The sequence below is a fragment of the Lissotriton helveticus genome, chromosome 11 (genome assembly GCF_964261635.1).
Source record: "Lissotriton helveticus chromosome 11, aLisHel1.1, whole genome shotgun sequence".
In the NCBI taxonomy this organism is placed as follows: domain Eukaryota; kingdom Metazoa; phylum Chordata; class Amphibia; order Caudata; family Salamandridae; genus Lissotriton; species Lissotriton helveticus.
In genome coordinates this window covers 593,397,703-593,413,891 of record NC_136072.1, presented here as the reverse complement: position 1 = coordinate 593,413,891, position 16,189 = coordinate 593,397,703, and positions in this window count along the sequence as shown.

Below are 16,189 nucleotides of genomic sequence, written 5' to 3'. Positions count from 1 at the left end.
TGAGTGGCGTTGCGTGTGTGAGTGGCGTTGCGTGTGTGAGTGGCGTTGCATGTGTGAGTGGCGTTGCGTGTGTGTGTGGCGTTGCGTGTGTGTGTGGCGTTGCGTGTGTGTGTGGCGTTGCGTGGCTGAGTGGCGTTGCGTGGGTGAGTGGCGTTGCGTGGGTGAATGGCGTTGCGTGGGTGAGTGGCGTTGCGTGGGTGAGTGGCGTTGCGTGGGTGAGTGGCGTTGCGTGGGTGAGTGGCGTTGCGTGGGTGAGTGGCGTTGCGTGGTTGAGTGGCGTTGCGTGGGTGAGTGGCGTTGCGTGGGTGAGTGGCGTTGCATGTGTGAGTGGCATTGCATGTGTGAGTGGCGTTGCATGTGTGAGTGGCGTTGCATGTGTGAGTGGCGTTGCATGTGTGTGTGGCGTTGCGTGTGTGTGTGGCGTTGCGTGTGTGTGGCGTTGCGTGTGTGTGTGGCGTTGCGTGTGTGAGTGGCGTTGCGTGTGTGAGTGGCGTTGCGTGTGTGAGTGGCGTTGCGTGTGTGAGTGGCGTTGCGTGGCTGAGTGGCGTTGCGTGGCTGAGTGGCGTTGCATGGCTGAGTGGCGTTGCGTGGCTGAGTGGCGTTGCGTGGGTGAGTGGCGTTGCGTGGTTGAGTGGCGTTGCGTGTGTGAGTGGCGTTGCGTGGTTGAGTGGCGTTGCATGTGTGAGTGGCGTTGCATGTGTGAGTGGCGTTGCATGTGTGAGTGGCGTTGCATGTGTGAGTGGCGTTGCATGTGTGAGTGGCGTTGCATGTGTGAGTGGCGTTGCGTGTGTGTGTGGCGTTGCGTGTGTGTGTGGCGTTGCGTGTGTGTGTGGCGTTGCGTGTGTGTGTGGCGTTGCGTGTGTGAGTGGCGTTGCGTGTGTGAGTGGCGTTGCGTGTGTGAGTGGCGTTGCGTGTGTGAGTGGCGTTGCGTGGCTGAGTGGCGTTGCGTGGCTGAGTGGCGTTGCGTGTGTGAGTGGCGTTGCGTGTGTGAGTGGCGTTGCGTGTGTGAGTGGCGTTGCGTGTGTGAGTGGCGTTGCGTGTGTGAGTGGCGTTGCATGTGTGAGTGGCGTTGCATGTGTGAGTGGCGTTGCATGTGTGAGTGGCGTTGCATGTGTGAGTGGCGTTGCATGTGTGAGTGGCGTTGCGTGTGTGAGTGGCGTTGCGTGTGTGTGTGGCGTTGCGTGTGTGTGTGGCGTTGCGTGTGTGTGTGGCGTTGCGTGTGTGAGTGGCGTTGCGTGGCTGAGTGGCGTTGCGTGGCTGAGTGGCGTTGCGTGGCTGAGTGGCGTTGCGTGGGTGAGTGGCGTTGCGTGGGTGAGTGGCGTTGCGTGGCTGAGTGGCGTTGCGTGGGTGAGTGGCGTTGCGTGGTTGAGTGGCGTTGCGTGTGTGAGTGGCGTTGCGTGGTTGAGTGGCGTTGCATGTGTGAGTGGCGTTGCATGTGTGAGTGGCGTTGCATGTGTGAGTGGCGTTGCATGTGTGTGTGGCGTTGCATGTGTGTGTGGCGTTGCGTGTGTGGCGTTGCGTGTGTGAGTGGCGTTGCGTGTGTGAGTGGCGTTGCGTGTGTGAGTGGCGTTGCGTGTGTGAGTGGTGTTGCGTGGGTGAGTGGCGTTGCGTGGGTGAGTGGCGTTGCGTGGGTGAGTGGCGTTGCATGGGTGAGTGGCGTTGCGTGGGTGAGTGAATGGTTAGCTGTTGCTTATGCGACGTATAGCACTTAATACTAAAGTAGGCAGACCTTCTTAGCCTTTGTGAGAATAATAGCAAAATAAAAATAAAAACCAGATCAAGTCAAGGACGCAAACGGCACCATGCTATTGTTTATTTACTCAGATGATATGCATAAAAATGTAACTTGTGAGCACGTTTCTCTAACTCTCCAATAATCCCATTACAACACTTTGTACAAATGAGATTGGGACTCATCCTTCCGAAGTCGAGAAAAATGTGCAACGCTGTGTTGAAGTTAATTTTTTTAATTAACAAAATGCAAATAATGTGGAGAGATTTCAAGTGATTCAGGAATGGGGGCCCTTGTAAAGAGAAAGTACGGCCGGCCTGGGCAGTGATAGGGGAGGAGGGAGGAGAAATGCGAGTCACGGCAGCAGCAGCCTTTGATGTGCCTGCCGGCCGGCCGTGAATAATTAGGGGGTGAGAAATGCGCTCGGAGGGCTGCCTTTGATGTGGTAATGCGAGGCAGGCAGGCAGGCGGCTGGTGGCATTGTGCACGCGCTTTTTAGGGCTTGCGCAAGCGCAATGACCTAAAAAGCACATGCACTTGAAGGAATCGCCAGTGGAATCGCCAGTGGATAAACACTGGATAAGCCCCTATAGAGCTTCGCCAGCTATGCGCTGAAGCGCATCAGCAGGCGAGCCCTAAAAAGGAGTGAGGTTTTCTTGGGGTGATAATCATACTGAGTGTTTTAATGCTATCAAAAAAGAGTTATATGAAGCCAAAGTTTTAGCACCCTTTGATATCAGACGTGCCTCTGTGCTTATGGTGGATGCAAGTGCCACTGGTTTGAGGGCAGTTCTTCTGCAGAAATATGATGAGGGGGAGAGAACTATTGCGTTTGCCTCAGGCACTCTTTCTACCTCTGAACAAAATTACTCTGTAATCGAAAGAGAGACTTTGGCTGCCACATGGGGTGTCCAATATTTTAGGACATAGCTTTGGGGTATCAGGTTTCAGCTTAAGACAGACCATAAATGTGAGAAGTTGGCCTGATAGGTGATGTTTCCAATTCTGGAACCACCTGTTATCAGACCAAACAATCCCTTATGGTGTCTGGTTGTAAGTCAACCTTATTAGACAAGCTATCCTAGGGGTAGCATGGACTAAGCAGCCTAAAGGCTTAACTTAAGAGGTCGTGTTAAGCGAGCTGTTTTACCACATACAATCCTGTAATATCAAATGAAAGGACACCACACAAGTATATATTATAAAAATATATGTATTTATTACTAAAAACAATCCCCAGTATTCTTTATGAATAAAGGGGCACAAGCGTTAAATCAAAAGCACAGTTTAAACATATAAAGTTGCACAAATATGGATGAGGGCGGGGGGCCACTCAAACCATATACTAAACAAGTGGTATAAGTGATACCAATCGAACAGTGGTTAGGCCTAGGGCCTAGGGAATCGCTGGGAGCAGTCGGGACAAGCAATGCTGAAGTCGGGAGAGGCCCACGGGATTCGGGTGCAGTGCGGAAAGCGCACGCATGCACCAATGTTAACCAATGGTGCGTACAAGTTGTAAAGTTAAAGTTTAAGGACACTTCCGCTGAACCTAGAGGAACAAAACTTAAGACACAGACCCTAGAGATGTGTACCAGTGTGGGAACACCGGCGGAGCAAAGTTACCTCACCCACAGGAAGCGGGTGCACACGGTCGAAGTTGAGTCGGGTTTCGTCACGCAGGCTCTTGGTGCTTGAAGCTGAAAGGGCTGCAGGCGGGGTGAAAGAGAAGTGTCCGGTGGAGTCCGAGGGTGGACTCAAGTCGAAAAGTACCTGAAAGCAGAGGGGACAGAGTCTGGGTCACTCAGCAGTGACCAGGGTGGAACCAGGACGGAACCAGGCAATGTCGGGCGCAATCAGGTGGTCGTCGAGGAGCTTCTCTCCGCTGTCACGTGGGCTCTGGGGCATCTACGACGTCCAGGAGCAGGTCACGATCTGTCCCACGCAGGCTCTCGCCGTCGGTGCTGTCGGCTTCAAGATTGGAGCAAACAACACTTGGCAAAAGCAATCCACGCGGAACCGGGAGATTGCTTCTCACTCGAACCAGGAGGGTCAGAGTGGGGGCTCCTTTTCAGGGGAGCTGGTGCAAATCTGGAGCAACCAGAATCGCAGGTCGAATTTCAAGTTTCGTCGGCACAGGGGCCACAAGCCGGCTGGCAAGGGACCAGGCCAACGCGTTGAGCCAAAAGAAGCAGAAGGGCCCCACGCAGCACTCGTCGAGTGTGGAGGGCTGAACTTCGGTGCAAGTGTGGCTCAGGGTTGGGGCTTCTCAAACCCCGGTGTACAACTTCGAGGGTCACTCGTGGGCTGCACGGTCAGCGTCTCGTGGTCTTTCCAAGATGGCGTGCCCCACGCTTCCGGTCGCCTCCACAGGTCTCAGCTCTGCAGGGACTGTGGATCGGGCTGTTGGAAGGCAGGCAAGCTTGATCTCGTCGATCTCTGTCGCTCGAGTTCCGGCAGGAACTGCGACAAAGCAGACGTCGATGGCTGGATGGTGCCTGTTTGCACAGGGTGGTCACTCCTTGACCACAAGGGAGATTCTTCGGGCTTCTACGTCGAGTAGGATGTCGAAGGGTCCAGAGTTTCGTTTCTTATGTTTCATCAGGATAATCTGAAGTGTCTTGGCACTGCTCCCACTCTTATTCGAATCTGGGGGGCTGGATTACCTGCTAGGTCCCCTCCTATGGGTGGGACCCAGGAAGGGGGTGGATACACCCCTTTCCTTTGATCCAGGCCGCCCTGGCACGAGGGCTGGAGTGCCCCAGAACCGGTTTGGCCGGATTATGCAAGGGGCAGCCTTGTGCTCCCCAGGCAGTGTCTGGTTTCTTTCAAACCTCCCCGCTACAATCCACTATCTCCTGTCTGAGGGGGTGTAACACCTCCCTGCGACAGGAAACCCTTTGTCCAGGCCCCATTTGGCTGAGTTTCGGTCAGCTTCAGGGGGTCAGACTCGTGTCTGTGGCAGAGGCATCCATTTTGTGGATCCAAGGTCCTTTTTGAAATTAACCGCATTTAAGTAAAGTAACATGTCTTACCCCTCTAGAGGGGTGGAATGCTATCCCCGTCGCCAGAACTGGCGAGGGGATAGTATTCCAAATCGTATGACACCTTACACGACATGTTTTGATAAAGCCAAACCAAAGTTGCTATATAACCGCGAGGATTATAAGGCGCTTAAGAGTATATGGTATGGCATTATCCTGAAACAGCTTAGGGAGTTGTTCCCGACAGCTGCAGACAGGCTCAGCTCATGCTAGAGCTCCATCTCACATTAAACCACGCACTCTGCCTCCAGGATTGATGAGGCCTTCCATAGGAGTGGCTCACAGGTTAATATGTGTCCAGATATAGGTTTAGATATAGGTATACTATATCTAAGTAAGGGGTGATTACACCGCCTTACCCCAGCTGAGTGATCAGCCAGTTGTGTCAATTTAAGAACCAGCCAGGGGTGGCAAAAGATATGCTGCAGCCCCTGGTAGGCCTTGGTGGCCCCTATTCCCTGGGCACCTATAGTGCATTATACAGGGGCTGACAAGGAGTCCATTTCCAATTGTGGTATGTGCCTATAGCACATGTATCATTAATTTAGTGAGAGAACAGCAGGCTGGGGGTCTGTAAGAGACAAAATGGTAACTGTTTTCAATTGAGCGCACAGCTGATCAGCAGGCCCACAGCCTCAGTAGTCGAAAACCAGTGAAGCAAAAAGCAAAAATTTGGGGTGACCATAGGATAGCAGACCCTACTCTCTTACACAACCCCCCCCCCCCCCAAACGCAGGGACATTAAACTAACCTTGACCAGATAAGTCTTCATGTTCTAAGTGGAAGTACCTGGAGAGACCATCTGCATTACCATGATCAGTCCCTGGGCGGTGCTCCACTGTAAAGTCCATCCCCTGTAGGGAAATGGACCACCTGAGCAGTTTGGGATTTTCACCCTTCATCTGATTGAGCCACAAGAGGGGCTTATGGTCTGTCTGAACTAGGAAGTGAGTTCCAAACAAGTAGGACCTCAACTTCTTCAGGGCCCAAACCACAGCAAAGGCCTCCCTCTCAATGGCTGACCAACGTTTCTCTCTAGGGGTCAGCCTTCTGCTAATAAAAGCAATGGGCTGGTCTTGACCATCTTGATTAAGTTGTGAGAGCACAGCTCCCACCCCCAACTCCGAAGCATCTGTCTGTACAATGAACTGTTTGGAGTAGTCAGGACTCTTCAGGATAGGTGCAGAGCACATGGCCTTCTTCAGGTCATCAAATGCCTTTTGACAGCTAACTGTCCACTGAACCTTTTTTGGCATCTTCTTGGATGTCAAGTCATTTAATGGTGTCACTATAGACCCATAGTTCTTCACAAACTTTCTGTAATACCCAGTCAGGCCCAAGAAGGCTCTGACTTGTGTCTGGGTAACTGGAGGAGCCCAGTCCTGTATGGTCTGGATTTTGCTCTCCAGTGGTTGAACCTGACCCCCACCTACTAGGTGGCCCAGGTACACAACCTTACTCTGCCCTATCTGGCACTTAGTAGCCTTGATAGTTAGGCCTGCCTTTTGCAGAGCCTCCAAAACCTTCTTCAGGTGGATCAGGTGATCCTCCCAGGTGGAGCTAAAGACAGCAATATCATCTAGATACGCTGCACAAAAGTCATCCAACCCAGCAAGGACTTGGTTCACCAACCTTTGGAAAGTGGCAGGTGCATTCTTCAAACCAAAGGGCATTACCACAAACTGATAATGTCCACTAGGGGTAGAGAATGCTGTTTTGGCTTTTGACTCCTCAGCTAGTCTGATTTGCCAGTAGCCAGCTGTCAAATCAAATGTGCTCAGAAACTTGGCAGAAGCCAATCTGTCAATGAGCTCATCTGCTCTTGGAATGGGGTGAGCATCTGTCCTAGTGACAGCATTGAGACCCCTGTAGTCCACGCAAAATCTCATTTCTCTCTTTCCATCTTGGGTATGAGGTTTTGGCACAAGGACTACTGGGCTGGCCCATGGGCTCTCTGATGGCTCAATCACTCCAAGCTCCAACATCTTTTGCACCTCAGCCTTGATGCAATCCCTGACATGGTCAGGTTGCCTGTAGATCTTATTCTTCACAGGCAGACTGTCACCAGTGTCCACCACATGGGTACACCAGTTAGTCCGGCTGGGTGTGAGTGAAAACAAATGCCTGTGGGCTTGCAAAACTTGTCTGCAGTCCATCTGTTGCTGGTCAGTGAGGCTGCCCGCCAAGGCTACTCCATCAACTGAACCATCATCAGGGTTCTGAGAAAGCAGGTCTGGGAGAGGGTCACTCTCTTCCTCCTGATCCCCATCTGTGGCCATGAGCAAGCTCCCTGTCCACAAATGCTTTCAAACGGTTCACATGGATCACCCTGTGAGGGCTCCAAGGGGTTCCAAAGTCAACCAAGTAGGTGACTTCTCCCTTTTTCTCAATGATAGGATAGGGTCCACTCCATTTGTCCTGGAGTGCTGCTGGGGCCACTGGCTCCAGTACCCACACCTTCTGTCCTGGTTGGAACTCTACCAGTACAGCCTTTTGGTCATGCCAAGCTTTTTGTAATTCTTGGCTGGCCTCCAGGTTTTTGGATGCTCTCTCCATGTATTCAGCCATCCTGGAGCGGAGACCAAGTACATAGTCCACTATGTCTAGTTTAGGCTTTTTGAGAGGTAACTCCCATCCTTCCTTCACCAAACACAATGGACCCCTCACAGGGTGGCCAAACAAAAGTTCAAAAGGGCTGTAGCCAACCCCCTTCTGTGGGACCTCTCTGTAAGCAAAGAGCAAGCAGGGTAAAAGAATGTCCCATTTCCGCCTAAGCTTCTCTGGTAATCCTTTTATCATTCCCTTCAGGGTCTTCTGGAATCTCTCCACAAGCCCATTGCACTGTGGGTGATAGGGTGTGGTAAACTTGTAGTTTACTCCACACTCCTTCCACATCGCCTTCAGATAGCTAGACATAAAATTTGTGCCCCTATCTGATAGTACCTCCTTTGGAAAGCCCACTCTTGAGAAAACTGCAATGAGGCCTTTGGCCACCACAGGTGCTGTGGTGGTCCTCAGGGGAATAGCCTCTGGATACCTGGTGGCATGATCCACTACCACCAGTATAAATCTGTTCCCAGATGCTGTTTGGGGGTCCATTGGACCCACAATGTCTATTCCAACTCTTTCAAAGGGTACCCCCACCACAGGTAGTGGTATCAGGGGGGCCTTTGTTGTGCCACCTGACTTACCACTGGCTTGGCAAGTGACACAGGAGCGACAAAACTCCTTGACATTTTCTGACATGTGAGGCCAGTGAAAGTGTGAAACAAGCCTGTCCCACGTCTTGTTCTGGCCTAAGTGTCCTGCAAGGGGAATATCATGGGCCAAGCTAAGGAGGAAGCCCCTAAACTTCAGAGGTATAACCAACCTCCTGGCTGTACCAGGCTTGGGGTCTCTAGCCTCTGAGTAAAGGAGTCCATCATCCCAATACACAGTATGGGTACCTTGGGCATCTCCAGCAGCCTCAGCAGCAGCCTGCTGTCTGAGGGGTTCAAGGGAAGGGCAATCTAATTGAGCCTGCCTCAGGTCTGCCCTTGAGGGTCCCCCTGTCCCCAGAAACTCAACCTGGTGAGGTTCAAGTTCCTCAGAGACAGTCTCCTCTTGGACTGCAGAATCAGTTTCCTCTGAAACTTGATCCTCAACCTGGGGCAAGGGGGAAGGCTCAGCCTTTCCTCTCTTGCTCCTTCTCTTGGGTTGTGGTTGGTCTATTGTTCCAAGATCCACCACTGGTTCAGGAAGGCACTTCTTAGCCTGAGACCTTGTCACTGCAAGGACATGAGCTGAAATCCCTAGCATTTCTGCATGAGTCCTGTACTCCACTTCTGACCAAACTGAGCTTTCAAGATCATTGCCTAACAGACAGTCTACTGGGAGGTCTGCACTCACAACAACTTTCTTTAGGCCATCTACCCCTCCCCAGGAGAAGTTCACAACTGCCACACTATGGGAAGTAGTGGAGTTGCTGGCGTTGGTCACTAGGTAACTTTCACCTAGTACAATCTGTCCAGGGTCCACAAAGTCAGGTGTCACCATTGTGACACTGGCACATGTGTCCCTGTAGGCCTGAGCCAGTTTCTCATTAATTAAAGGCGTCTGCCTATATTTGCCCAGGTTACTGGGGCTTACTGTAGTGGACAAAGTTAAGTCCACATCATATAGGAGAACTGCCTGAGTAGGGATTCTGACTAGGCCAGATCCTACTTCAGTACCCAGGGTTAACCCTACTACACCCTTTGGCTGTGTTCCACCACTGCTGACTGTACTAGGGGGTGCAGTTGCTTTATGAGCTGCAGTGGTGGGGACTGGATTTGTCTTGGTGCATTCACTGCCCCAGTGTGAAACTGATTTGCAGTTATTACACCAAGGCTTCTTTGGGCCATTATTCTTCTTTTTCTTGTTTCCATTTTGGGAACCACCCTCCTTATTTTTAGTTTGGGGGCCTGAAGACTTCTGGTCTTTTTCTTTATCTTTCTGATTTCCACCCTTCTGGTCTGTTTTCTTCTGGTCACCACCTTGGTTCTGGGGTTTCTGCTTAATCCTTGTTCTGACCCATTTGTCTGCCTTCTTTCCCAATTCTTGGGGAGAGGTCAGATCAGAGTCAATAAGGTATTGATGCAACAGCTGGTTTGTACAGTTATTAAGGATCTGTTCTCTCATGATAAGATTGTACAATCCTGTATAGTCTGAAACTTTACTTCCCTGCAACCAACCCTCCAGAGCCTTAGTGGCACAATCTACGAAATCAGTCCAGTCTTGAGTCTGTGCTTTTTGGGTGTCTCTGAACAACAACCTGTATTGCTCAGTGGTTAGGCCAAACCCTTCAATAAGAGCACTCTTCAAGACAGAGTAGTTTTTGGCATCCTCAGGTCTAACTGTGAGGAGCCTGTCCCTCCCTTTCTCAGAAAAGGAGTACCATAAAATTGCAGCCCACTGATCCTGAGGAACCTGCTGTACCATGCAGGCTCTCTCAAGAGCAGTCATCCATTTGTGGATGTCATCCCCTTCCTTGTAGGGGGCCACAATTTTTGTCAGGTTTCTATTATCATAGCTCCTGTCTTTTTCTCTAGGAATATTGCTGCCACCAGTGGCATCTAAGCCACACAATTTCTGCTCTCTTGCCAAGGCAAGTCTAGCTTGAGCCAAGGCTACCTCCTCCCTCTCTATTTGGAGTTTGACAGCCCTCATTCTGGCCCTATGCTCTATCTTTTGAGAGGCAGTCATACCTCTCTGAGATTCTCTTGAGGCACTAGAAATATGAGAGTCCCCTGAGGGAGATCTCACTCTTCTGTTGCCTGGGAGAATGACATGGTGGGATCTGGGGAGGTGCTGGCCCTCTCCATTCCCCAGTAGGTCTAAGTTGGCCTGGTTAAGCCTGGCAACTAGGACCTGGCTACCCCTCTGATCCTGTTTTTCTGGGTCCTCTACATCTGAGTCCTCCTCCTCCTCCTCCTCTTCCTCCTCTTCTTCTTCTTCTGGAGGGGTATCAGTTACAGGGGGGTTCACTCCATCTCCTGACTCTAAGGGAACTTCATTCGCCTTCTCTAAGTCATCCTGTTCTAGAATGGCTATCAGGATAGGACAGGTGGGACTTCTGCCCCTTTTTAACCCTCTTGAGATGCACAAGGCAATCAAGTCCTTTCGGGTTAATTTGTCATAGCTGGAAGTTGCCTGGGTAAGGTCAACTGTCACAGGAGCAGACCCTGAGGCTTTTCCTGTGTCAGACATGACTCTAGTGTGGTGTAAGTGATGCACCTACCTACACTAAGTGTTTCCCTACTGTACCTTGCTAGTGAGTTGTAGTCAGGGTGTGCTAATCCCTTTAATCTACAACTACTAAATTCAGTAGAACTTAATATGCTAAGCTTTTGATTTATATGTACCTAGAGGTACTTGATGTGATCTTTCAATTTGATAAAAGATTGCAATGGTAAAACAACAGCAAGCTCAAATCCCACCGCTGCCACCAATGTGAGAAGTTGGCCTGATAGGTGATGTTTCCAATTCTGGAACCACCTGTTATCAGACCAAACAATCCCTTATGGTGTCTGGTTGTAAGTCAACCTTATTAGACAAGCTATCCTAGGGGTAGCATGGACTAAGCAGCCTAAAGGCTTAACTTAAGAGGTCGTGTTAAGCGAGCTGTTTTACCACATACAATCCTGTAATATCAAATGAAAGGACACCACACAAGTATATATTATAAAAATATATGTATTTATTACTAAAAACAATCCCCAGTATTCTTCATGAATAACGGGGCACAAGCGTTAAATCAAAAGCACAGTTTAAACATATAAAGTTGCACAAATATGGATGAGGGCGGGGGGCCACTCAAACCATATACTAAACAAGTGGTATAAGTGATACCAATCGAACAGTGGTTAGGCCTAGGGCCTAGGGAATCGCTGGGAGCAGTCGGGACAAGCAATGCTGAAGTCGGGAGAGGCCCACGGGATTCGGGTGCAGTGCGGAAAGCGCACGCATGCACCAATGTTAACCAATGGTGCGTAAAAGTTGTAAAGTTAAAGTTTAAGGACACTTCAGCTGAACCTAGAGGAACAAAACTTAAGACACAGACCCTAGAGATGTGTACCAGTGTGGGAACACCAGCGGAGCAAAGTTACCTCACCCACAGGAAGCGGGTGCACAGGGTCGAAGTTGAGTCGGGTTTCGTCATGCAGGCTCTTGGTGCTTGAAGCTGAAAGGGCTGCAGGCGGGGTGAAAGAGAAGTGTCCGGTGGAGTCCGAGGGTGGACTCAAGTCGAAAAGTACCTGAAAGCAGAGGGGACAGAGTCTGGGTCACTCAGCAGTGACCAGGGTGGAACCAGGACGGAACCAGGCAATGTCGGGCGCAATCAGGTGGTCGTCGAGGAGCTTCTCTCCGCTGTCACGTGGGCTCTGGGGCATCTACGACGTCCAGGAGCAGGTCACGATCTGTCCCACGCAGGCTCTCGCCGTCGGTGCTGTCGGCTTCAAGATTGGAGGAAACAACACTTGGCAAAAGCAATCCACGCGGAACCGGGAGATTGCTTCTCACTCGAACCAGGAGGGTCAGAGTGGGGGCTCCTTTTCAGGGCAGCTGGTGCAAATCTGGAGCAACCAGAATCGCAGGTCGAATTTCTAGTTTCGTCGGCACAGGGGCCACAAGCCGGCTGGCAAGGGACCGGGCCAACGCGTTGAGCCAAAAGAAGCAGAAGGGCCCCAAGCAGCACTCGTCGAGTGTGGAGGGCTGAACTTCGGTGCAAGTGTGGCTCAGGGTTGGGGCTTCTCAAACCCCGGTGTACAGCTTCGAGGGTCACTCGTGGGCTGCACGGTCAGCGTCTCGTGGTCTTTCCAAGATGGCGTGCCCCACGCTTCCGGTCGCCTCCACGGGTCTCAGCTCTGCAGGGACTGTGGATCAGGCTGTTGGAAGGCAGGCAAGCTTGATCTCGTCGATCTCTGTCGCTCGAGTTCCGGCGGGAACTGCGACAAAGCAGACGTCGATGGCTGGATGGTGCCTGTTTGCACAGGGTGGTCACTCCTTGACCACAAGGGAGATTCTTCGGGCTTCTACGTCGAGTAGGATGTCGAAGGGTCCAGAGTTTCGTTTCTTATGTTTCATCAGGATAATCTGAAGTGTCTTGGCACTGCTCCCACTCTTATTCGAATCTGGGGGGCTGGATTACCTGCTAGGTCCCCTCCTATGGGTGGGACCCAGGAAGGGGGTGGATACTCCCCTTTCCTTTGATCCAGGCCGCCCTGGCACGAGGGCTGGAGTGCCCCAGAACCGGTTTGGCCGGATTATGCAAGGGGCAGCCTTGTGCTCCCCAGGCAGTGTCTGGTTTCTTTCAAACCTCCCCGCTACAATCCACTATCTCCTGTCTGAGGGGGTGTAACACCTCCCTGCGACAGGAAACCCTTTGTCCAGGCCCCATTTGGCTGAGTTTCGGTCAGCTTCAGGGGGTCAGACTCGTGTCTGTGGCAGAGGCATCCATTTTGTGGATCCAAGGTCCTTTTTGAAATTAACCGCATTTAAGTAAAGTAACATGTCTTACCCCTCTAGAGGGGTGGAATGCTATCCCCGTCGCCAGAACTGGCGAGGGGATAGTATTCCAAATCGTATGACACCTTACACGACATGTTTTGATAAAGCCAAACCAAAGTTGCTATATAACCGCGAGGATTATAAGGCGCTTAAGAGTATATGGTATGGCATTATCCTGAAACAGCTTAGGGAGTTGTTCCCGACAGCTGCAGACAGGCTCAGCTCATGCTAGAGCTCCATCTCACATTAAACCACGCACTCTGCCTCCAGGATTGATGAGGCCTTCCATAGGAGTGGCTCACAGGTTAATATGTGTCCAGATATAGGTTTAGATATAGGTATACTATATCTAAGTAAGGGGTGATTACACCGCCTTACCCCAGATGAGTGATCAGCCAGTTGTGTCAATTTAAGAACCAGCCAGGGGTGGCAAAAGATATGCTGCAGCCCCTGGTAGGCCTTGGTGGCCCCTATTCCCTGGGCACCTATAGTGCATTATACAGGGGCTGACAAGGAGTCCATTTCCAATTGTGGTATGTGCCTATAGCACATGTATCATTAATTTAGTGAGAGAACAGCAGGCTGGGGGTCTGATCAGCAGGCCCACAGCCTCAGTAGTTGAAAACCAGTGAAGCAAAAAGCAAAAATTTGGGGTGACCATAGGATAGCAGACCCTACTCTCCTACAATAAACCTTTAATTTGTGTTTTATCCCCTGGTGGTGCTGGGAAAGGTTCTCCTAGATTGGCAAGGCTCGCATCCAGACTTCAGGAATACCAGTATGATATTTTGTATATCCAAGGGTGGCGCAATATACAAGCTGATTGTCTTTCTAGATTGCCAATTAAGAGTGAAGTTTGTAAAAACGACTTTCATGAAGATCAGGACGATGGAGCTATTACTTTTGTCTGAGATGTTTTGGCGTTGAGTGAAGGCACTTTTACGAAAGAGGAATGGTGTGCTGCTATGGCTGAGGACATTGTTCTATTGAGTGTCATGGATATCGTCAAATTGGGAGCTAGACGTGAGAGTTGTGTCCAAGCCTCAGTCCGTCCATTTCTTAAAGTCTTGGATGAAATATCTGATTGTGGTGATTATATTCTTATGAGAGATGATAGATTTATTCCTCCATTTACTTTGAGACCTAAGTTACTGAAATTGGCCCATGTAAGGTCATTTGGGGCAAACTTTTACTCAGCGTAGGATTAAAGCAGATATTTAGTGGCCGGCATTGGATTCACAGGTTTCTTCCTGGGTCGAGAATTGTTCAGTCTGCAGAGACAGTGAAAGAAGGCTCAAGCTGGTTTCATGTCAAACTATGAGTTGCATTTCTACTCCTGAGCAACCTTGGCACAGTATATGTCTTGATTTCATTGGTCCTATGGATGAATTACCTTTTAGCTCAACGTTTTGCCATCGTTGTAGTTGACTTGTTTTCAAAATGGCTTACAGTTATATTTGTAAGGGACATCACTACTGATTGTACTATAATGTTTCTCAAAGATTTATTTCATGAGGAAGGTTGTCCCTCAGTTATTATACCAGATAACGAGACTCAACTCACTTCACATAAAATGCGTATGTTTTTGTCAGCGTGTGGTGTGACACACCACCACACTTCCCTTTATAATCCACAAGGTAATGGTGTATGTGAGAGGGCGAATAGAGTTGTTAAAGGAATAATACACATGTCTTGTGCTTCTGGTGGTTTTGCTAATGAGATGGTGCAGGATATGGTGTGGGCTTATCGCACTACTTCTCATAAACATGATGGTAAATCCCCATTTGAGCTTATGCGGGGCAGACGCCCTGGTACCAAACTGGCGCCATCTTGGATTAAAAACAAAATTAGTGGTAGTATCAATTCTGATTTTTGCTCGCAGGACAATTCTGCTTCTACATCTAATTCCATTTCTTCTGGTGATTTGGTTAAGGTTAAACCAGGCTGGGTCACTAAAGTACTTGTTAAGTTTAGGGGGCATTATAAAGTTAGAGAATGTTTTTCCAATTATTTTCTGCTTGATAATGGTGAGAAATGAAATCTTCGAAGGGTAGCTTTGTATAAAAAATCTGCTTCTGCAAATGTCTCCACTAATGTGAATCAAGATTCTATGTCCAACACTGGGTACATGCTGTCTTCTCCTGAAGAGGTCACTCCATCCTCATCCTTAATTTGTCGTAAGGGTGAAGGTGGTGACGATGCCTTTGATGGTTCATCTAGTGAGGTTTCTCAAGATGCCCCTGTCTCTGTTGAAGCCAGAAGTGCAAGGTCTCGTAGACCTCCTGTTTATTGGAATGATTATTCATTTTAGGATTGGTATTATTATGATTATACTTCTTGTGGTTGCTTTCAATTGAAAGGGGGAAGATGTGTTGTAAATGTTTATATTTTAATGTGGGTTTCTTGTCCTAGCCCTTCCTTTGTTTCCCTTCCCCTTTATCCTTCTAGAATGTATACACTGTTCTGAATGTATTCTCTTAACCAGCTGCGTTCCAGATTGGACAGTTAACAGTCTGGTCAGCTGGGGAGTTGTACGCTGTTCCCTGTGCTCCTAAAATAAACTTGTACTTACCACAAGAAGACATCTGCGTAGTTGATTTTACGATTTACATCAACTTACTTGTTACTTCAAGAGCCTTTCTCTGTTTTGGTTTCCTTTGTGTTACAAAAAATAAGCCTTATTGATAGTTTCAGAATTATTTGTTGATTATGTGGATGTGGCTTTACGGCTAGAGCGGTCGACCTCGAAGCTGAGGAACCGGGTTCGAGTCTTTTCAGGCACCTAACATCCTGTGATTTTGGGCAAATCACTTAATGTCCCTGTGCCTATTAAAAAATGAATGTGTCCTGTTACGCAACTGGTACTCATGTAAAGCTCTCTGATACATTCAGGTCAAGTTTGTGCTGTAAAAAAAAAAAGTTTGTGCTATAAACATATAAAACAAGCATTGGCATAGCCAATAGGTCTCCCCTTTGGAACCTTATAAATGTTTAGTTATCCAGCACAATATCCTTGGTGCAACAACATCAAGTGTTGGATGGCTAAACACTTATAATGTCCCAAAGGTGAGACCTTTAGGCTTTGCTAATGCTTATTTTGAGTGAGTGGCTCGTGCAGGTATGTCACTGTGAGGTAGAGATGCTGAGAGTGCTTTTACAGGAGCCCCTGTGACATTGCGCCTCTTCAAAATGTATCTTCGGTCTGGTGTAATACTTCTAACGCCTATTTCCGTCTTCTCACACCCAATGCATCCTTAAATGTCCCATGTACAGCTGGGGTTGACACTCATATTACCCCTACCCTCCAGTGACACTTTACCCGTCACGGGTGGTGATGGTGGTGGACGTGGTGGTGGTGGTGGTGATGGAGCAGGGGAGAACCAACGTT